The sequence below is a fragment of the Schistocerca cancellata genome, chromosome 9 (genome assembly GCF_023864275.1).
Source record: "Schistocerca cancellata isolate TAMUIC-IGC-003103 chromosome 9, iqSchCanc2.1, whole genome shotgun sequence".
NCBI lineage: Eukaryota > Metazoa > Arthropoda > Insecta > Orthoptera > Acrididae > Schistocerca > Schistocerca cancellata.
The window spans coordinates 327,888,530-327,911,166 of NC_064634.1; the positions used below are offsets into that span (position 1 = coordinate 327,888,530).

At 43.7% G+C, this 22,637-nt stretch overlaps 1 pseudogene; it reads right to left on the minus strand.

The window, feature by feature from the left end:
• Window positions 1-22,211: 22,211 nt before the first annotated feature.
• Window positions 22,212-22,330, minus strand: LOC126102505 (5S ribosomal RNA; annotated as a pseudogene).
• Between the last annotated feature and the right edge of the window lie 307 nt (window positions 22,331-22,637).

Genomic DNA, 22,637 nt, shown 5'->3' on the forward strand with positions numbered 1-22,637 from the left:
CAGGAAGTTTCATATCAGTGCACACTCCGCTGCAAAGTGAAAAGCTCATTCTGGAAACATTTTCCAACAACCCAAACGTCTCCATCGCACTGCCACAGCATATAAGGTAACCCACCACTCCGAATCACTGGTGTCGCCCTTTACACGATCTCAAGCACCGCTTAGCACTGACTACAGAAATGTGTACAATAAATGTATTCGCAGCTACGAATATAGACAACCGTCAGCTGTGTAATGGAATGAAGGCAATGAGAATCTGTGACAGACCGGGACTCGGACCCGGATTTCCCGCTTATCGCGAACGGTCGTCTTACCGTTAGGCTATCCGAGCACGACGCACGGCCACCAAACTTCCATGTCGTCAACCACATCTGTAACCTGTACTGGTGCATGCATGTCCGAAGGAACATTGCATCGTAATTCGGAATGACACAGGCACTGCACTGTCGTATTTATCCGCAGACACTGGGCACGCGACTTTCTAGTAAAATGTCTGCCCCGTACCGGAATATACGTAATGTATATACGAGAACAGGTTGCAGAAACGTGGTTGGCGGCATATGGCGGTTTGGTTCTGGCCAGGAGTCGTGCTCGAATAGCCTAATGGTAAGGCGACTGCAAGCGATAAGCGCGAAATCCGGGTTCGAGGCCCGATCCAGCACAGGTCGTCATTGTCGTCATTCCATTATATAGTTGATGGTTGTCCATATTCACAACTGTGGAGTACATTTAATGTATTTCATAGCGGCTGTAGTCCCCGCTGTGCATACCTGCATGTTCGAGGGAACATTGCATTGTAATTAGGAACGACACAGGCACTGCAATACCGTCCAGAAATGTGTCTCTTATGAGGGAGCTGCTCGACCAGTACGTCGTCCTTTTTAACTCTCTACGCACAGCCCCTGTGTTAACTGCATTTCTGGTACCACTTTGGAACTAACGACTTACCCTTTCTGCTGTTTCGCTGGCCGGAGTGGCCGAGCGGTTCTAGGCGCTACAGTCTGGAACCGCGCGACCGCTACGGTCGCAGGTTCGAATCCTGCCTCGGGCATGGATGTATGTGGTGTCCTTATGTTAGTTAGGTTTAAGTAGTCCTAAGTTCTAGGGGACTGATGACGTCAAAAGTTAAGTACCATAGTGCTCAGAGCCATTTGAACCATTTTTCTGCTGTTTCATGCGATTTCTTACAACCACCCTCCGCAATGCTCGATGGTCCCTGTCCATCATTGGTTTAGCCGTGGTTATTTCTTCGTAATTTCCACTTCACAGTCACACCACCAACACTCGGCTTGGACAACTTTAGAAGGGTCGAAATGTCTTTGATGGATTTGTTCAAATGGTTCAAATGGCTCTGAGCACTATAGGACTTAACATCTGAGGTCATCAGTCCCCTAGAACACAGAACTTCTTGAACCTAACTAACCTAAGGACATCACACGCATCCATGCCCGAGGCAGGATTCGAACCTGCGACCGTAGCGGTCGAGCGGTTCCAGACTGAAGCGCCTAGAACCGCTCGGCCACACGGCCGGCGATGAATTTGTTACGGAGGTGACATCCAATGACATATTCGACGTTCGAAGTCATCGAGCCCTCCCGACCGACCCAATAGGCTGTTACTGCTTCTCTCCTAACAAGACAGCACGCCCCGCCTCCTTTAATGCTGGCAGTTCCATCTCTCCTGACAGCTAGTGGTCAGCTACATGGCGGTGTCTGGATACTTCTGGTCAGACACTACGTTTGGTGGTGTCTTAGCAGTTGTTGAATGCCGGATGTGGAAAAGAAAAGAGGATGTACAATGTAGATTGCAATTTAAGATGGAATTTTAGTGACCTTCATTGCCGAAAGAGGAGGAAGATGCTTTTTTTTCAGGTAGTGCTGCTCCTGTGGTTTGCGTGGGGCGGTTCGGATGGGTTATTACGTTCTATGCCTTCCGCGAAAGTGTTCAAGGCTGCGTGTAGGGGCCGACTCGTGACCACAGTCCGTCCACAAGGCACCTGCTGCTGGTTCTGTTTCCATGCAGTGCTGTTTATCGACACCGAATGGAGAGGTTCATGCTTTCCATATATACTGCTCCTCTGATAATCACCAGCTAATGAGCCATCCAGCGTTGACAGGCCATTATGTCATCCTGTGCTTTACGTCTTCATTTGTGGTCAGTATGGAGCTGCTCTCACGGCATGTGTTGGCTTCCCAGATCTTGGAGGTGCTACTTCGCACTCGGGTAGCTCGTCAATTTTCCTCAGCAGTCTGAGTGGACGCCATTGTTTAAGAAAAGAGATAAAGAAAGACCGTCAAATTTCCGTCTAATTTCAGTTTTGACAGCGTTCTCGAAAAAATTAGAAAAGTAGTATACAGTCGGCTTCTTAACCACCTGACAACAAATAATATACAGGTATTGTCTAAATATTAGTTCGAAATTCTGAAGGGTTCTGATATTGAGGAGACTATCTACACACGCAGTGAAAATGTACTTATCTCATTAAACATTAAATTATCGGTATATATTGTGATTCGTCAAAGAAATTTTACCGTATAAATAGCAATATCCTTCCAAGTAAATTAGAGTATTACGGTGTAACAGGAAATGTTGCAGAACGGTTCAGTTCCTATATCTCTGACAGGAAACAAAGCTGTCATTAAGAAAGACACATGGATTAAGTTATCAGGCATCATCCAAGTGGCAACAACAGATGGCGTCCCACAAGGTTCCATCTTAGCGCCTTTACCTTTTTTTATACCATATATCAGTGATCTTTCCTCATTAATATTACGAGATACCAAGTTTATTTGTTTTCAGATGAATAAACATTGCAGCAATTAGCAATTAGTGCAATTTTCACTGACGTTACTAAACGGTTACTAGCCAATTCTTTGTCACTAAACATTGAAAAAAACACACTTCATGCAGTTCAGAACTTATAAGAGGTTTGCCACCAGTACAGGATTAAAACATAATGACAAACAGATAGAAGAAGAGGACACTGTTAAATTCTTGGGATTACAGCTTGACAATAAATTCGACTGGGAGGAGCACACCCCAGGACTGCTCAAGCGCCTAAAGAAATCACTATTTGCAATATAAATATTGTCGGACATAGGAATATAAAAATGAAAATGCTGACATACTATGCTTACTTTCGTTCCATAATGTCATATGGGATTATTTTTTGGGGTATCTCATCAACCCAAGCTAATATTTTATGGGTACAAAAACGTGTAATAAGAATTATTTGCGGTGTGAACTCAAGAACATCCTGCAAAGGCCTGTTTAGGTAACTAGGGATATTAACTACTGCTTCTCAATATAGTAATTTCTTAACGAAATTTATCATTAAACTGTACTGTCTTTTCAAACCGACAAGTCGGTTAACTGAATCTGTTCACAAAGCTTTAGAGTCACTTATTTTGGTACAAAATGGGTGTCTATTACTCACGCACACACATTTTCAACAACTTTCCAGCAGCCATAAAAAAAGTTAACTGGCAACAAAATTCAGTTCAAGAAGAACTAAAGGATTTATTGGTGGCCAACTCCTCCTAGGCCACTGATGAATTCTTTAGAAGAAACAACTCACACACACACATATATATATATATATATATATATTATTAATATTTTTTAATATCTTTATTACTGTATATTTTCGGTAAACACACACACACACACATATATATATATATATATATATATATATATATATATATATATATTGGTCCATCGATCGTGACTGGGCCAAATATCAACGAAACAATTGTCAAACGAAAAAACTACAAAGAACGAAACCCGTCTAGCTTGAAGGAGAAAGCCAGATGGTGCTATGGTAGGCTCGCTAGATGGCGCTGATATACGTCAAACGGATATCAACTGCGCTGTTTTAAAAAATAGGAACCCCCATTTTTTATTACGTATTCGTGTAGTACGTAAAGAAATATGAATGTTTTAGTTGGACCACTTTTTTCGCTTTGTGATAGATGGCGCTGTAATAGTCACAAACGTATAAGTACGTGGTATCACGTAACATTCGGCCAGTGCGGACGGTATTTGCTTCGTGATACATTACCCGTGTTAGAATAGACTGTTTACCAATTGCGGAAAAGGTCGATATCTTGTTGATTTATGGCTATTGTGATCAAAATGCCCAACGGGCGTGTGCTATGTATGCTGCTCGGTATCCTGGCCGACATCATCCAAGTGTCCGGACCGTTCGCCGGATAGTAACGTTATTTAAGGAAACAAAACAAAAACAAAAGTCCAAATGTGTGTGAAATCCTATGGTACTTAACTGCTAAGGTCATCAGTCCCTAAGCTTACACACTACTTAACCTAAATTATCCTAAGGACAAACACACACACCCATGCCCGAGGGAGGACTCGAACTTCCGCCAAGCCAGTCTCACAGTCCATAACTGCAGCGCTTCAGACCGCTCGGCTAATCCCGCGCAGCATTTAAGGAAACAGGCAGTGTTCAGCCACATGTGAAACGTCAACCACGTCCTTCAACAAATGATGATTCCCAAGTAGGTGTTTTAGCTGCTGTCGCGGCTAATCCGCACATCAGTAGCAGACAAATTGCGCCAGAATCGGGGAATCTCAAAAACGTCGGTGTTGAGAATACTAAATAAACATCGACTGCACAAGTACCATATTTCTATGCACCAGGAATTGCATGGCGACGACTTTGAAGGTCGTGTACAGTTCTGCCACTGGGCACAAGAGAAATTACGGGACGATGACAGATTTTTTGCACGCGTTCTATTTAGCGACGAAGCGTCATTCACCAAAAGCGGTAGCGTAAACCGGCATAATATGAACTACTGAGCAACGGAAAATCCACGATGGCTGCGAGAAGTGGAATATCAGCGACCATGGCGGGTTAATGTATGGTGCGGCATTTTGGGAGGAAGGATAATTGGCCCCCATTTTATCGATGGTAACCTAAATGGTGCAATGTATGCTGATTTCCTACGTAATGTTCTACCGATGTTACTACCAGATGTTTCACTGCATGACAGAATGGCGATGTACTTACAACATGATGGATGTCCGGCACATAGCTCGCGTGCGGTTCAAGCGGTATTGAATAGCATATTTCATGACCGATGATTTGGTCGTCGAAGCACCATACACCATGGCCCACGCGTTCACCGGATCTGACGTCCCCAGACTTCTTTCTGTGGGGAAAGATGAATGAGTTCGCTATCGTGATCCACCGACAACACCTGACAACATACGTCAGCGCATTGTCAATGCATGTGCGAACATTACGGAAGGCGAACTACTCGCTGTTGAGAGGAATGTCGTTACACGTTTTGCCAAATGCATTGAGGTTGACGGACATCATTTTGAGCATTTATTGCATTAATGTAGTATTTACAGGTAATCACTCTGTAACAGCACGCGTTCTCAGGAATGATAAGTTCACAAAGGTACATGTATCACATTGGAAAAACCGAAATAAAATGTTCAAACGTACCTACGTTCCGTTTTTTAATTTAAAACACCTACCTGTTACCAACTGTTCGTCTAAAATTGTGAGCCATATGTTTGTGACAATTATAGCGCCATCTATCACAAAGTGAAAAAAGTGGTCCAACTAAAACATTCATATTTCTTTACGTACTACACGAATATTTAATAAAAAATGGGGGTTCCTATTTAAAAAAAAACGCAGTTGATATCCGTTTGACGTATGGCAGCGCCATCTAGCGGGCCAACCATAGCGCCATCTGGTTTTCCCCTTCAAGCTAGACAAGTTTTGTTCTTTGTAGTTTTATCGTTTGACGCTTATTTCGTGGGATATTTGGCCTGGTCACGATCGATGGACTACCCTATATATATATATATATATATATATATATATATATATATATATATATGTGTGTGTGTGTGTGTGTGTGTGTGTGTCTCCGTATGTGTTTGTGTCTGAGTGTGTGTGTGTTTTACCAAAAATATACAATAATACAAATATTAGTACAATGTGACATCTGTACAAATTCAGCATAGTAATTCGATCTTTCTAAATAAGTGTTCTAAAATGAGTCTTCTATTTAGTGTTTGTTACCTCATAAACAAAAATATGTTTAAAATTTTTTTATCTCATTCCACATCCATGATTATCATTCAATTTGTGCTCTGTGGAAGACACATTCCCATACTAGTATTCGTTTTTCATTCTAAATATCTATTGTGTATTCTTGTTCTTCTACCATGTTCTTCATTGTGGAGACTCACCTCACTATGGCTCAATTGAAACGAAAAGTATATCTAGTCTAATCTAATAATTCCACTCATTCCAGAAGGGGATAATCCCTGGCAGCCAGATGCACTGGCCACTTAGTTACGGATGTGGACTACACAGGTAGTTTCGTATAATAAAGCAAAGAGCGGTCTGATGGAATAATGACGTGTTCCACAACATGATACAAATCTCTGAAATCAGAACCTGCATCAAAAGAAAATATCTAAAGTCATTAGTTGAGTGCTTCGTATCGGCTTGAAACGACAGGCTCGTGGTCATTTCTAGAAATGGTACTGCAGACTGTGAGCTCCGTCGAAACATCTTGAACAAGTCCGGTAATTTCAACTGTACTTGCCAGAAAAGGAGAATCGTCGTTTGTTCAGACGTGAGCCACAATCTGCACCTCTCTGCACCTTGCGTCCTCAAGTTCCACTGAGATGGCGTCTGCAAAACGTTCACTATGCCCCCTGGGCACCTCAATACATGGCTAGCCATCCAAATTACGACCCTGAGAAGGACAGCAGTTTAAAATAATTTCTCATTTTAAATATACAGAATATTAGGAGGGACACAGTATTCCAGTTGTAAGTGATTTTGGTCTGAACAGGATGTAAAATTTAGTACGTAGAGGTACCATGAGACGTTATGCCGGACCCTCAGCAAACCATCACCAGGTATTCTCAGTGGGTCAGAGACGTAAAATGTGCTAGCGAGGGCAAAAGTCCACCAACCTGTGTATCGAGGTAGGTCAGTATAGCAAGGGCAAAATGCGGTCTTTCGTTATTAATGATATGTCATGGAAAAATCGAAAATAGGACACGTCATACATGTAACAGCTACTGCCAAAATTACTGGCTATGCGAACCAGAGGCAACCGTGTTGAGTGACCAATAGCAATCCACACTATCATGTGAGGTGCTCGGCCCTTATGACGATGAGGAATACAATCTGGAAACGTTCATTTAGCCAGGAGCCTCTGCACATGGGTACATCCATCGTGATGCCATACACAGAACCAAAGACATCGTGGTACCGCTCCTGCGTCTCTGCTAATCCATGAAAGAGAAAGTGTAACAACAATAATCACCTTGCTGACAGTCCGTGGCACTTCAAACGTCATCGGACTGGTTCAAGTGGTTCAAATGGCTCTAAGCACTATGGGACTTAACATCTTAGGTCATCAGTCCCCTTGACTTAGAACTACTTAAACCTAACTAACATAAGGACATCACACACATCCATGCCCGAGGCAGGATTCGAGCCTGCGACCGTAGCAGCAGCGCGGTTCCTAACGGAAGCGCCTAGAATTGCTCGGTCACAGCGGCTGGCCATCGGACTGGCTGTGTGGATACATGTCGTACTGCATACAAGCTAATTCTCTAACTCAAGGTATGACACGTGGCTGTATGATCTTGCATGTCCTAGTGAACAACATGTCTGTCCTCTCAGGCGCTAGACATGTGGGGCCATTGAGATCTTTCATGGCGACCAGTGTGTGGATACTTGTCTTGCTGCAAAGAACCTCATTCCGTAATTCGAGGTAAGTGATGTGACTGTATGATCTTGCACGTCCAAATGAACAACATATCTCTCCTCTCCGTTGCTAGACGCGTGGGGACGTTGAGATCCTTCATAGCAACCAGTATGGCCCTCTTCAACCTACAGATTTCGTGACAGTCTTGGGATTCCGACCAACTCGAGCAGCAATTTCGGCTGCTGTCAATGAATTTCTACACGCTCTGGTAGACATATCTGCTTCTTAGGTAAGATAAAGCACGATCTTATCACAGACAATTGAGATCCAAATAAGGTTTCTCAGTGAGGAACCCACTGCGTAATCTTTTCTTATATGCAGAATGTAGATGATGTTAAGCCTACCTACTTCGTGCGGTTGCACAGAAATGCTAATCACGTCTTCGTATGAAGCATGTGGTCCACACCGGTTTGGTACTTGTTGCGTGCCGCCTTGGTGATATCGTGATTTTAACGGCCAGCAGTGTATTCTCATCTGCCTGACATGCAGTTAACCATAAAAGTGCAACTTAGACTGCTTCCCATCTTAAAAGGTGACAAAAGCTCAAAAACTTTAACTATAAGCAATTTAGCATACTTCATTGGACTTAAATGTACAACAGCCTTTAATTGTACAGGGTGGTGCAGTTAAAAGTAGCCCTCCTCCCCTTTGAATGCGAATGCAACATTTCGACTTCAGAAGCAGAGTAAACAGCTACAACAATGGACAGTTTCATGCAATAATCGACGATTAGCATTCTTCTGTCAGCATTTCAGTTTATTTTATCAGTGAAGTTAGACGTTTCTCCTTGTGCTCTGAAAAATGACTTTCTCGATAGAAGAAAGAATTGAAATTATGAAAGTACATGTAAAAACGGGTTTAATTAAGGAAACACGGGAAATTTTTGGGGTCAAGGATCCGAATAAAGGACTACTAGCAAAGAGAGAAATTGAGAGTCTGTATAACAACTGATGCACCTACGGCTCTGTGCAACATGTGAAACGACAAGGAATTCCTTCACATCAGAAATTATTGCACACATTCGCCGAGGAACTATTCAAAGCCCAAAGAATTCTACACGTAAATTGGCCCAGCAGGCGCATGTAGGTAGGAATTGCCAGCGGACATTAAAAAGACTCAACTTGAAGCCTTATCGTGAAACAGTTGTGCAGCAATCACGGGAGGATGACAGTCATAAACATGTATATTACTGCACGCGGCTTTTGAATAACATCAGCGACCCGTTCCATTACATCATGAGTGATTAAGCATGGTTTCATCTTTCCGGTCATGTGAATTCACAGAAGACTAAGTACTGGGCAACAGAGAAACCAAACATTGAATGTCATCGGCGTTTGGTGTAGGTTTAACAGAAATGCGAATCATTGTACCGATATATTTTGACATTACCCTCAACATGGTCGCATGTATGGAAACGTTTGATACTTTCGGGCTCAACTCGCTGAATACGAAAGACAATACTGCTTCTTCCAGCAAGATGGGGCAACATGCCACGGGATAAGGTATCCCTGGAACGAGTCCATGATATATTCACAGACGATTGAATTGTCAGCAAACATTTATGGCCACCACGTCCTCCGGATCTAATAAGATATGATTTTTTCCTGTGGGGACACATGAAGAGCAAGGTCTGTGAAACAAATCCACACACAATACTGTAACTGAAAGAGCCGGCCGGTGTCGCCGTGTGGTTCTAGGCGCTTCAGTCTGGAACCGCGTGGCTGCTACGGTCGCAGGTTCGAATCCTACCTCGGGCATGGATGTGTGTGATGTCCTTAGGTTAGTTAGGTTTAAGTAGTTCTAAGTTCTAGGGGACTGATGACCACAGACGTTAAGTCTCATAGTGCTCAGAGCCATTTGTAACTGAAAGACAAGATCAGCCATGAAGTTGCCGCCATCGATATCCGATCTTCACGCCGGGTGTACATGAATATGCTTAGACGTGCAGAGCTGTGTACTGATGTTGTAGGGGACCGCTTTCGGCGTCTTCTACAAATATATTTTTTCATTACATTGTTCATTGTTAATAAATGGAAAGTTCATTTCAGCTCTTCGTTTCTGTAATTTCACTATCTTTTCTTTATACTTAAATGGGCTATTTTTATCTGCTTCACCCTGTACAATAAGTGGGTCTGGAATCACTCATTCCATTCAGATATTTAGGTGCTAAAACGGAACGTTTATACACGCAATCAACAAAATGTTGCAAGTCAGATTTTCTGTTAGGGGTTAGGCATTTCCTATAGATTTTAGACAGCGTATGATCAGCGACCGTTGGTGCGTATTTATCAGAGCAAGTTTTCTTTTCAAATGGAAAGAACAGTATTGATTTACAGAACATTAAAAACCACCAGAAGCCAATAGCGTTGGAAGCTTGAACGAAGCGTACTCGTAGTTGTAGTGTACTGAGTAAATAGTGTCTTTGTGCGAACATAATGGAATACGGCGTTTTTAATCGAAATTGGCAGAGTCTACGGAAATAATGACACACAAATATCGAATGCACATGGTCATATCTTGAACGTTACTCGATTTTTTCATAGACAAGATGAAGGATGTCGGTCTGTTGTAAGAGTTCTATGCTCGCATATTATGACGTTTCTGCAGATCGAAAATCTCCTCCGTAGGAATCTGCATGGATTGCGCAAACAACGGTCACGTGAAACCAAACGCTCTGTTCGTTCACGAGGTCTAGAAAGCAATCAATAGTTGTTGCAGTGTTTCATGACTTCCAGAAGGAGTTGGAACAGTTATGCACTGCCACCTAAAGAAAATGCAAACGTACGAAATATCAGACCAGCTGTGTGCTCTCAGACTTCCTAACAAACACAGTACAGGAAGTCATTATTAACAGAGAAATCTTCAGACGTTGAGAGTGTTATAGAACTATTAATTTTCACAATACACAAGGTGAACATTAATAAAGCGGACAAACTGCAGGGACGGACTCCTGATGGGAAATGGAGGAAAAAGGGTCCTATGAACATGTGTCCGGAAATGTATCGTTGCCATGGTAGATGACGCTAACGAATTTCAGCTCCTCTGACCACGTGCCGTTTGTTTGTCGTCTGCCGCAAGATGTGTGACTGACGTAGCCTACTGTTAGCAGCAGAATGGTCCGGTATTCATACCGGCAACAAGCCGAGATGGTGTTTGTGTACGGTCAAGCAGAGGGAAACGGTCGAGAGACAGCACAGTTATACCAGTACAAGTACCCTTTCAGGCACCAATCACATCACACATCATTTCAAGTCCTTGTTGGACGTTTATGTGATCATGGATCCTTTCAGACAGACGAACGCGCAGGGAGGTGGGACACTATGCGTACACTAGATCTGGAGAACAGGGTTCTACAGGATATTGAGAGGAACCCTAACACAATCTCCAGCCAAGTGACCCACCAATGTCGTGTAAGCCAAAGTATGATTGTATGTATCCTGCATGACAATCATTACGATCCCTATCACCTGCAGTTCCATGCCACTTTGAACATCGCCGGCTGCTGTGGCCGAGCGGTTCTAGGCTCTTCGATCCGGTGCCACGCGGATGCTACGGTCGCAGGTTCGAATCCTGCCTCATGCGTGGATGTGTGTGATGTCCTTAGGTTAGTTAGGTTTAAGTAGTTCTAAGTCTAGGGGACTGATGGCCTCGGATGTTAAGTCCCATAGTGCTCAGAGCCATTTGAACCATTTTTGAACTTTGTACATCTGTTGTGACGTGGATGCGATACAGCTCTCTACTGTAGTCCGGGTCGTTTGACGCGCACCGTCCATTTCCGGACACATGTCCATAGGACCTTTTTTCCTCCATTTCCCATCAGGAATCGTTCCTACAGTTTGTCGGTTTTATTAATGTTCACCCTGTATACCAGTGACCTGGTGGATAACGTCTGAAATTCCATGAGGCTTTTCGCGGATGATACTGTTGAATGCAGAAAGGTCGCAGCTCGCAGCGTTAGAAAATTGTAGCAGAATCGAGGAGCTCCTGTTGGGGATCGACGCTTAGTGCTAGAATCAGCAGTTGATCCTCAGTACAAACAAATCTAACATATTGTTTATACATGGACTGAAAGGCCCATTACTGGATGATTACACGCCTTCAGAGCAATCACTGGAAACAGACACAGTCATAAAATAGTACTATACGGAGCGATTTTAGAGTGGAATTACCGCATAACATTAATCACAGGTAAAGCAGATTCCGGACATAGATTAGTTGGAAAAATCCTCATGAAGTGTAGTCCATTCACTAAGGAGTAGCCAATAAAACCCTCCTTCGAGCAATGTTTGAATACTGCTCGTCTGTCTGGAAACCATACCATATAGTACTGATGGAGGATCCAAAGAACAGCAGATCATTTCGTCACAGTTTTATTTAGTAAGCGCAAAAGCGCCACGGAGATGCTCAGCCAGTGGCAAATGCTGCAAGAGAGGCGTTGTACATCTCGGTGTGGTTTACTGTAAAAATTCCGAGAGTGTACGTTCCTAGAAGAGGCAACCACTACATTTCACACAAAGATCATGAAAATAAAGAGATTAGAGCCGACACAGAAGTTTACTAGCTATCTTTCGTCTCGTGAACCATTTGCGACTGGAACAAGAAATGGGCGAAGTGACAGTGGCACTCAAAGTACCCTCCGCCATACACCGTAAAATAACTTACGGAATGCAGCTGTGGGCGTAGAACCACAGGTGTGCGAAATGTGTTTCATCTTTCGCGGCGCGACTTTTCAAGGATTGTTACATATTTCCTTCAATCTCTAGTTAAGGTTATTGTGAAATACAAATTAATGGTTGTACTCACTCTTCGCGCTCGCCGAAATCCACACTATCAACGCCGCATCAAAATTTCTAATAAATCGCTGGTTTATCTCACTTCCTTGAACTTTCTGCTGCGTCAGAACATAGATACCGATTAGAGAACCGAAAGCTTTCACCGCACTGAAGCAGATTTACTGATTCAAGCTATAACTAGGTAGGACTGAGACGAGAAGTTCGTTACTGGCCCTAATGCTGTTTATGTTCACATTTTGGAGGCACCAGCTGATATACTTAACGACATGTTTTTCCCGTCTCGTGTATCGTGGCATCATATCACCAGATTTATTTCATATTAACTGCCGCTGTCGGTGTGTCTTCGGTTAAAATCGATATAGGAACTGCACGCTAAGGCGTCGGACTTCCCTCAAATGCAGACCATGGATACCTCCAGAGTCAGTTTTGACGCATTTCGATTACTTCTTAAGAATAAAGGTGAAGCATAACAGGACGACGAAAAAGGTCGTGAATGTTTTGGATATGAATGAACAACTGTGGAATATCCTTAGATTTATCTGAAGCATCTGACCAAACCAGACATGACTTAGTGCTGATGAAACTAGATTGTTATAGGATCTTTCAAATGGTTGAAGTCCTATCCCTCTGACAGACAATAAAGAGCACAAATATGCCAAGAAGACAGAAATATCTTCTAGATTCAAAAAATAGCTATGAGTTGCCCCAGGGTTCCGTGTTAGGCCCCATGTTGTTCCCGCTAAAGCATTGGATGGCAGCAGATACAGTTATGTTTGCCGATGACAAAGACTTTTTCTAAAAGGGTGCCCTGAGGATAATTTACAACAGAAAGTCTCTCAGACAATAAAGTGGTTTAGGAATAATACTTTGGTCATAACTATGGACAAAGCGGAATGGAAGAATTTCAGTAATATCAGAAGTAGAGCAAGGAACAGCAAACAAGCTGAGTTGAGAAACTACGCTATTACACAACCTCCACACAAAAAATTTATAGATATGTGGATGTCTAAACACTTGAGCTGGAAGGATATCTCTTCATTTTAAATAAAAAAACCAAGTAAATATTGTTATTTGCTAAGAATGCTTCGGGACTGTTGCAGCACTGAATGATTGTTTGTGTTCCTTATATAAACTGCCCGCTTAAATACAGTGCGATCTGCTGAGGAAATACAGGTGAGACAAAACAAACTTTCAAACTTAAGAAAAGTGCTATCACACTAATGAAAGGAGTTCCCCATAGAGAACCATGCAAAAAAATATTTAGAGTATCTAAAATAATGTCGCTTCCTGGCTTATACAGGGTGTTTCAAAAATGACCGGTATATTTGAAACGGTAATAAAAACTAAACGAGCAGCGAAAGACATACACCGTTTGTTGCAATGTGCTTGGGACAACAGTACATTTTCAGGCGGACAAACTTTCGAAATTACAGTAGTTACAATTTTCAACAACAGATGGCGCTGCAAGTGATGTGAACGATATAGAAGACAACTCAGTCTGTGGGTGCGCCATTCTGTACGTCGTCTTTCTGCTGTAAGCGTGTGCTGTTCACAACGTGCAAGTGTGCTGTAGACAACATGGTTTATTCCTTAGAACAGAGGATTTTTCTGGTGTTGGAATTACACCGCCTAGAACATACACTCCTGGAAATTGAAATAAGAACACCGTGAATTCATTGTCCCAGGAAGGGGAAACTTTATTGACACATTCCTGGGGTCAGATACATCACATGATCACACTGACAGAACCACAGGCACATAGACACAGGCAACAGAGCATGCACAATGTCGGCACTAGTACAGTGTATATCCACCTTTTGCAGCAATGCAGGCTGCTATTCTCCCATGGAGACGATCGTAGAGATGCTGGATGTAGTCCTGTGGAACGGCTTGCCATGCCATTTCCACCTGGCGCCTCAGTTGGACCAGCGTTCGTGCTGGACGTGCAGACCGCGTGAGACGACGCTTCATCCAGTCCCAAACATGCTCAATGGGGGACAGATCCGGAGATCTTGCTGGCCAGGGTAGTTGACTTTCACCTTCAAGAGCACGTTGGGTGGCACGGGATACATGCGGACGTGCATTGTCCTGTTGGAACAGCAAGTTCCCTTGTCGGTCTAGGAATGGTAGAACGATGGGTTCGATGACGGTTTGGATGTACCGTGCACTATTCAGTGTCCCCTCGACGATCACCAGTGGTGTACGGCCAGTGTAGGAGATCGCTCCCCACACCATGATGCCGGGTGTTGGCGCTGTGTGCCTCGGTCGTATGCAGCCCTGAGTGTGGCGCTCACCTGCACGGCGCCAAACACGCATACGACCATCATTGGCACCAAGGCAGAAGCGACTCTCATCGCTGAAGACGACACGTCTCCATTCGTCCCTCCATTCACGCCTGTCGCGACACCACTGGAGGCGGGCTGCACGATGTTGGGGCGTGAGCGGAAGACGGCCTAACGGTGTGCGGGACCGTAGCCCAGCTTCATGGAGACGGTTGCGAATGGTCCTCGCCGATACACCAGGAGCAACAGTGTCCCTAATTTGCTGGGAAGTGGCGGTGCGGTCCCCTACGGCACTGCGTAGGATCCTACGGTCTTGGCGTGCATCCGTGCGTCGCTGCGGTCCGGTCCCAGGTCGACGGGCACGTGCACCTTCCGCCGACCACTGGCGACAACATCGATGTACTGTGGAGACCTCACGCCCCACGTGTTGAGCAATTCGGCAGTACGTCCACCCGGCCTCCCGCATGCCCACTATACGCCCTCGCTCAAAGTCCGTCAACTGCACATACGGTTCACGTCCACGCTGTCGCGGCATGCTACCAGTGTTAAAGACTGCGATGGAGCTCCGTATGCCACGGCAAACTGGCTGACACTGACGGCGGCGGTGCACAAATGCTGCGCAGCTAGCGCCATTCGACGGCCAACACCGCGGTTCCTGGTGTGTCCGCTGTGCCGTGCGTGTGATCATTGCTTGTACAGACCTCTCGCAGTGTCCGGAGCAAGTATGGTGGGTCTGACACACCGGTGTCAATGTGTTCTTTTTTCCATTTCCAGGAGTGTAGTGTTGTTGCAACAAGACGAAGTTTTCAACGGAGGTTTAATGTAACCAAAGGACCGAAAAGCGATACAATAAAGGATCTGTTTGAAAAATTTCAACGGACTGGGAACGTGACGGACGAACATGCTGGAAAGGTAGGGTGACCGCGTACGGCAACCACAGAGGGCAACGCGCAGCTAGTGCAGCAGGTGATCCAACAGCGGCCTCGGGTTTCCGTTCGCCGTGTTGCAGCTGCGGTCCAAATGACGCCAACGTCCACGTATCACCTCATGCGCAAGAGTTTACACCTCTATCCATACAAAATTCAAACGCAGCAACCCCTCAGCGCCGCTACCATTGCTGCACGAGAGACATTCGCTAACGATATAGCGCACAGGATTGATGACGGCGATATGCATGTGGGCAGCATTTGGTTTACTGACGAAGCTTATTTTTACCTGGACGGCTTCGTCAATAAACAGAACTGGCGCATATGGGGAACCGAAAAGCCCCATGTTGCAGTCCCATCGTCCCTGCATCCTCAAAAAGTACTGGTCTGGGCCGCCATTTCTTCCAAAGGAATCCTTGGCCCATTTTTCAGATCCGAAACGATTACTGCATCACGCTATCTGGACATTCTTCGTGAATTTGTGGCGGTACAAACTGCCTTAGACGACACTGCGAACACCTCGTGGTTTATGCAAGATGGTGCCCGGCCACATCACACGGCCGACGTCTTTAATTTCCTGAATGAATATTTCGATGATCGTGTGATTGCTTTGGGCTATCCGAAAAATACAGGAGGTGGCGTGGATTGGCCTCCCTATTCGCCAGACATGAACCCCTGTGACTTCTTTCTGTGGGGACACTTGAAAGACCAGGTGTACCGCCAGAATCCAGAAATAATTGAACAGCTGAAGCAGTACATCACATCTGCATGTGAAGCCATTCCGCCAGACACGTTGTCAAAGGTTTCGGGTAATTTCATTCAGAGACTACGCCATATTATTGCTACGCATGGTGGATATGTGGAAAATATCGTACTATAGAGTTTCCCAGACCGCAGCGCCATCTGTTGTTGAAAATTGTAACTACTGTAATTTCGAAAGTTTGTCTGTCTGAAAATGTACTGTTGTCCCAAGCATATTGCAACAAACGGTGTATTTCTATCGCTGCTCGTTTAGTTTTTATTGCCGTTTCAAATATACCGGTCATTTTTGAAACACCCTGTATGTTTATGAATGTGCGTCCTTTCTGAAAACCTTACAGGAATTTTCAACGTTGAACAATCAGGTTCATAAGTACAAACTAACAAGCAGAAGTGATTTTCACAGAGGCGCCCACAAAAAGCCCTATACCAAAAAGTGCACATGACATTACCCGCTACAAAAAAGAAAATAAAGGGCCATAAATTAAAATTAGAGCGGAAACAATTAATTTCTATAACACTGAAGAACATCTGAATACGAAAATGTAACATTATTTCCATATATCGAAGTAAAATAATTGTATTTATCTGTAAGATCGTAAAAAACTTAAGTTTTATTGTAACTAGCCATGGCAGTGAATTGACTGCACCCATACGATGTATGTAATTACCTGGTGAATAAAGAGACTGAAGTGAACTGAACTGAATTGTTGTGGTATTAAATCGGAAGACTGTTTTAGTGCAGCTCTCCATGCTACTTTATCCTGATGAATCATCTTCATCTCTGCGTGATCACTGCGACCTGCAACCAGCTGAACCTGCCCTCTGCAGTCAAGTCTTGATCTCCTCCTACAATTTTTAACCCCCAGCACTTCCATCCATTATTAAATTTACGATTTGTTGAGACCTCAGGATGAATCTCACTAATTGATCCCTACCTGTAGTCAATTAACGCCATAAATCTCTTTTCATCTCAATTCGGTTCAGTGCCTCTTCATCACTTATCCAATCTTCACATCTTGTTTTTTGTAACATTACATTTTAAAAGCTTTAATTCTCTTCCTCTCTGAACTACTTATCTTTCAAGTTTCAAAACTGTACAAGACTACAGTTCACTTCAGAAAAAAAAAATCTTTTTGTTGTGTACATAGTTCCGCGTTGTCCGCGCGTACACAACTTTCCCACTAGAGCACGCCCCGCTAAGCACAACAACGCAGGCGCAGCGCTCGTCCGTCTCCGCGCTACGAGATGGCGCTGTCATAGAGACAGACCAAATTCTGCTTCCGCTGATCCACGTATTAATATGTAACGCAGCCAATGAGACTGCTGCTAACGTAGAACCTTTTCTCCTCGCGGATCACACTCGCGCAGTGATACCTGAACGCGCGAGGTATTATAACGAGTGTACAGACCTCCGATTAGTCAGTCTGCATTTATCTGCACCAGTCTGTACGAGTCTGCATTTGTCTGCACCAGTCTGCATTTGTTTGTACCAGTCTATAGTCAAGTTTCAGTCTGCGCCTAATAAGATTATCATATTCCTGTACATTGCCATGAAGAGAAATGCATAGACACTTTGTCACGTATCAGAGATATGTGAGAATAAGATTAACATACTAAGACCAAAGGAACTTCAGATTGTCAATTGTAAATAGCATCCAGAATCAAGTTAAGTAAGGTTTATGATTTTTATTATTTTAATAATGTGTGTGAAAATTAATTAAGTTCTGTTTAAAGTTGGTCACCATCAATCTGCTACTCTAAGAGTGCAAGTGGCATTTCTATCGTCTGACCTAACAGCAGAAGATAAACACGCCACGATAAGACCACGAGACATATTGCTGACACTCGCCTACTTCGTTAGAGCGACAAGTCAAATAATCTGATGGTGTGTGTACCGGAGGTCTTACAGTACGCACACCACACTTTTTAACACTTACATTTATTTTCCGGTGTTAATAAATTTCTCTCTTTCAGAAACGTTTTTGTTCCTGCCCCAGTAGCAAAGCTGATCTCCTACTTTTTGTATCATATTTCATAATGTGATTCTCTAAGAACAGCTTGATTTAATTAGATTACATTTCATTAATGTGGGCAAATAAGAGTGTCCTGGAAAAACACACTCCCAGAGTACAAAGAAACACTGCAGAGGAAAGGAAATGCAGTACTAACCAGACTATAGCAGATGTTGACCACCATTCATCTCTTGGCACTTTTGGGGCCCTGGTGAGCAAATTGCCGAAGGCGGATCGAACCAGGGCTGCTGGAATTGCTGCAGTCTCATCCGAAATGTTCTGCTGCAGTTCTTCAAGACGATGAGGGTTGTTGCGGTACGCCTTAGACTTGAGGGCTCCTCACACGAAGTAATCGCACACTGACAGATCAGCTGACCTGGTTGGACAGCTAGGGCTGCGACCAGACTGATCTCTGCTAACAACACCATCAGGCGTGAAGATTGTCTAAATGTGCTCCAAGGTTTTCGCAACTGTATGGACAGTTGCTCCATAATGTTGGAAGTAACTGCAGATCTTTTCCTTCTCCGTTAATGCTACCACAAACGGTTTCAAAATGTTGGAAATGTAACGCGCCGAAGTCAGCATTTGATGAAAGAAGGTGGGACAAATAACGCGGCGTGCAGATACTGCACACCAAACCCCAGCGTTCTGAACGTGCAATAGTGTTTCATGGAAGTTATGAGGATTCTCCGCCACTCAGAAACTGTGATCCTGTGGGTTGACATAGCCACTCAGATGAAATTATGCTTCGTCAGATATAAAGAACAGATCCATGATTCATTTTTATCTCAGTGAACAGCCACTCACAAAACTGGAGACGCTGAGGAGCATCTGCTGGTTTTAATGCATGAACAACAGACACTCAGTAGGGATGCATGTACAGGTCCAAGTGGAGTATTCGTCCTCATGATCTGAGGCGTCTTGTCACGGTCCGCGCGGCTCCCTCCGTCGGAGGTTCGAGTTGTCCCTCGGGCATGGGTATCCGTGTTGTTCTTAGTGTAACTTAGATTAAGTTAGATTAAGTAGTGTGTAAGCCGAGGGACCAATGACCTTAGCAGTTCGAAGATCTTACCACAAATTTCCAATTTCCGTCCGCATGAGCGACGTGATATGCTGCTCTCTTGCGACAGGCGTCGAGTTGATTTGGTAACACTCTGAAGCTTTTTCTGCTGAACTGCAGCTACATTTTCCGATGTGCGGGCACGTTTCGGAACGTTTCATGCGTCGTTCAAAACAGGTCATGTCTGATGCCTTTTCGGAATAATAGTTTGCACGCACTCTTTGCTGGTACACCATTCAACTACTCCGCAAACAACTGACAACACCGTTTCCTCGGCTTTGTTGTCACGTAATTTTCCACAACAAACACCCGCTGCTCCACTGTAGGTACCATCGTTCCCTTTGCACTGCTCCATTCACACTGACACAGTCTGCACCACGCTCTGAACCGGCGTGGACCATGTGGCAGGGTGTGGTTATGTGCATACATTCACGTCCAATCCTCCGGGGCACTTTTATTTGCCCCACACTGTAGTCATCTTACAGCATCACTTGAGTTCCCAAGTCCCGTGCTGTGTCTGAAGATTTGCAATGTCACCAGGGAACGTCGCATTCTTGTATTTCTTCCTCCTGAATTTTAAGTCCCTTCCCAAATTCACCCTTGGTTTCCTTTTCTACTTGTTTAAAGTACAAATTGAATAAAATCGCTGAAGCGCTACAAACCTTTCTCCGTTCCTTCACAAGTACTGCTTCACTTAGACCCCATTAGACTCTCACAAGTGTAGTCTGGTTTCTGTGCAAATTGTAAATAACGTTTCAGTCCCTGTATTGTATTTCTGCTTTCTTCCGAATGGTTCTACATACCGTACACCTTGACGCAGAAGAGTGGCTTGCGTGTCTCAGGAATGCAGGTAGCCGTAAGGTACGTGCAACAACATCGGAGGGGTTATCTGTAGAGAGACTAGTGATTCCTAAATAGAGGCAACAGACTTTTCAGAAGTTTCCGTGGCTACAGTCTAGGTGACAGGCTGTCCTGCTCTTGGTACATTAGCCAACGTAGCCTTGCTATGTTGCTACTGTCAACATCTGAAAGCCTGGCGAAACTACAGCCGTAATGTTTCCGGAGGACGTGCTGCTCTATTCTGTTGGTTAGTGACGATGGCATCATCTTGGGTAAAATATTCCGAAAGTAAAATACTCTCTCATTCATTGGGGAGGTGTAGGCATTAGGGAAAACAAATCTGGCATTCTACAGGCCGGAAGGTGGGACGTCTAGATTTCTTGATCGGCTATATAAGTTGGAGAATTTAGAAACAGAAATGGGAAGCTGAATTTAGACATACTGAGAATTAGTGAAATGAGATGGCAGAAAAGTCAGGACTTGTGCTGATTTTTGTCAACACAAAATCCTAAAGAAACTACTCAGTTCGTTAAAAAAGAGGATAATGTAATTGTGATGGAGAACTCCAATTAGGTAACGGGAAAACGAAAAAAAGAAAACAAAAATGGTAGGTGAATATGGACGAGGGGAACGGAATGAGAGGGCAAGCCATCTGGCAGAATTTGGACCGGTATAATTTAACCATTGCAACAGCTTTGGCTAAATGGCCGTTAGCTACCGAGAGAAAATAAAAAAAAAAATTAATAAAAGAATTGGTAACAGTTCAGAATCATGAGAGAAGGCTTACTACGTGGAAGGGACCTTGAGACATTGAGAGGATTCAGACAGATTATGTAATGGTAAGACAGAGATTTTGTAACCAAATTTGTAACTGTGGGGTATTTTCAGGGACAGATGTTAATTCTGACAGAAAGGTTGTGTTATGAACTACAGACAAAAGAAAGAAATATCAGAAGCATAGGACATTAAGGCAATGGATCTTGTATAAAAGAAACAAAAGTTTTCTAGAATTTCCAAAGGACCGTTGATTGAAAGAGATGAAATTTAGTTGCCTCATTTGTTGGTATATCAGTGTGGACTGTCAATTGTGTCTACAAGAAATGGTGTATACTTGCAGCCATATAAAACGGTACATTATGTTGTCGCTGAAGGAACTTATTTTTTCTTGATATTACAAACATTTTGATGCCCTGATGACTGCTCTGATTCGACGTCCATCAGTAAATGTCTTAGAAACAGTTTTCACAGAAAACTATAATTGACTTGCGGAGTACACTATAATTTTAATTAACACCAATGGTGTTAGGTACATCTATTCAGTCTACATTTCTGAAATACTTCTTGAATTCTTCTTTCATATATTACAGTAATAGTTTTCCAATTCGTTTTATTTAGGCTATCTCGTACACCCTAGTATTAACCACCAGAACTTGACCATAGTGCCCTCAGAAACCAATAAGTTATTATTTTTTACTCGTCTGTCTTCTGAGGTTTTATATAGCTCACCACGAATTGCTCTCTTGTGCCAAATTCCTCATCTCAGAGTAGCATCCCATGTCCTCAGTTACCTGTTGGACCTGTTCCAACCTCGACCGGCCGCCATGTCATCCTCAGATTGTAGGCGTCACCGGATGCGGATACACAGGGGCATCGTGTCAGCACACTGCTCTCCCAGCTGTTGTCAGTTTTCATGAGCGGTGCCCCTATTTCTCAGTCAAGTAGCTTCTCAGTTGGCCCCACAAGGGCTGAGTGCACCCCACTTGCCAACAGCACTCGGCAGACCCGAACGGTGATCCACCCAAGCGCTATCCAAGCCTGACAGCACTTAACATCGGTGATCTGACGGGAACCGGTGTTACCATTGCAGCATGGCCGTTGGCTGCAGTGACACCACACATAAGCGATAGACTGCTGGCAACCACACCTGCAGTGTCTCCTGCAATCGGTCACACACAAGAATTTATCAAGCAACTTCAACCAGCATTCCAAACACCGCTGTGTCGTAAACTTCTGTTACAAACAAATAACTATATTCAGGAGCAGTGGTAGTTGTTCTACATAAGTCGAATAAAACTAATAAGAAAGTAGGAATTATAATTTATCGACTTTGTTTTCGAAATATTCAGACATAAATTATCTGCTTCCAACCAAAAAAGCTTACTGAAAGTGAGTTTATTATTTTCCTTT